The sequence below is a fragment of the Saimiri boliviensis genome, chromosome 7 (genome assembly GCF_048565385.1).
Source record: "Saimiri boliviensis isolate mSaiBol1 chromosome 7, mSaiBol1.pri, whole genome shotgun sequence".
NCBI classification, from domain to species: Eukaryota; Metazoa; Chordata; class Mammalia; order Primates; family Cebidae; genus Saimiri; species Saimiri boliviensis.
The window spans coordinates 118,545,119-118,546,834 of NC_133455.1; the positions used below are offsets into that span (position 1 = coordinate 118,545,119).

General features: G+C 43.4%; 1 non-coding gene across 1 annotated transcript; it reads right to left on the reverse strand.

Moving 5' to 3' along the window:
• Positions 1 to 1,198: 1,198 nt before the first annotated feature.
• Positions 1,199 to 1,260, reverse strand: LOC120360814 (U7 small nuclear RNA). Its single transcript, XR_005577231.1, has one exon. It is a non-coding gene; the product is annotated as a U7 small nuclear RNA (small nuclear RNA).
• Positions 1,261 to 1,716: the final 456 nt, after the last annotated feature.

The following is a 1,716-nucleotide window of genomic DNA, read 5'->3' on the forward strand; positions in this document are numbered from 1 at the left end:
GCACTATGTAAATGTCATGCTTCGTCCAACCAATCTTTGGGCCCTACATAAATCAAACACCACCTTCTCAAGCCTGTCTATAAAATCCAGTGTACTCCCATGGGCTGGAAGTCCCATTTGGGCATCCCTCTCTGTAGCGAGGGAGACAGCTGTTCTCCTTTCTCTTTCTTTTGCCTGTTAGACCTCTGCTCTTAAACTCACTCCTTGTGTGTGTCTGTGTCCTTAATTTTGTGGAATAAGGAAACGAACCTCAGGTATCACCCCAGACAATGACGCCGCTTCTTAAGGGTCCTGTTTATATTGGACTTAGAGCCCACTAATCCAGGATGATCTCATCTTAACTCCATTACATCAGCAAGGACTGCATTTCCAAATAAAATCACATTCACAGGTTCCCAGTAGACATGGATTTTGGAGACACTATTCAGCTCAGCACATGTGCTTCTGAGTGTGGATGGTGGGGACTATTCGTTCACTCAGGGTGGCTCCCACTTTTCACCTCACTGTGAAGGCCGAATATCTGAGACAGGTGTTGTTAATTTAGAACATTTATTTTGCCAAGGTTGAGGATGTGCACTTGTGACACAGTCTCAGGAGGTCTTGGTGACATGTACCCAAAGTGGTCAGATCACAGCTTTGTTTTATACATTTTAGAAAGACATGAGACATCAATCAACATATGTAAGATGAACATTGGTTTGGTGGGGAAAGGCAGGACAACTCAAAGCGGGGATGGGGCTTCCAGGTCTTCAAGGCAGGTAACAGATAAATAGTTATGCTATTTTGAGTGTTTGATTAACTTCTCCAAATAGGCAATCAGATATGCATTTATCTCAGTGAGCAGAGGGGTGACTTTGAATAGAATGGGAGGCAAGTTTGCCCTAAGCAGTTCCCAGCTTGACTTTGCCCTTTAGCTTAGTGATTTTGGGGCCCAAGATTTATTTTCCTTTCACATCACCTACCAGGCCTGCCCTGGCCACCAAAAACTTCACATCCCTGGTCGTCATTTCCTACATTCTCACACAGAAGAGAATACTCAAAAAAAAAAAAAAAAAAAAGTTCTGAGAATCATTTGCTAATGATTTAATACTATTATAAGGGAATAAAAGACTTTTCTTTTAAATGAGTGCTTAAAGGCGATTGGAAGCCCCACTGAAGTTCGGGGGTGAATGCTTTATTATTTTTTATATTTGGGGGCAAGGGCTGTCCAGTGAAGAATGGAAAATCTGTTAGACAAGTTCTAAAAGAGCTGTAACACTGGGTGAATGCCTTAGAAACACATAGTGTTAGTAGGGTGTGGGTCAGAGATGGCTTTAGAGAATGTAGCAACTGCAAGCTCAGATGGGAAGCTCCATAGGAGGATGGATAAGCTAGTATTTCTAAATAATATCTTTGGAGATCTGCACTGATCTCTGAACAATTGCAACCTTCTCCACCAGCCAGCAGTATCCCTGAGTTCTGAAGTGACATAAGTGTGATGAATTGCGATCAGTATGGAGTCAGTCAGTGACCTTAAAATACCTTCCCAGCTGAATTTCCTTCATCTCCTGTGGGCACTTTTACTCCAAATTCCAGGTAATGGCGTTTAGTCTGTGAGGCTGCTTTAAGAGGCAGAAATCTGATCAGAAGTACTAGAAGGCTCTGAAGGTGCTGCTGTGTGGACGGACAGGGCGGAGTGGGGGGAGTGCTCAAGGCTTTCCCAATGCTCTTGCAATG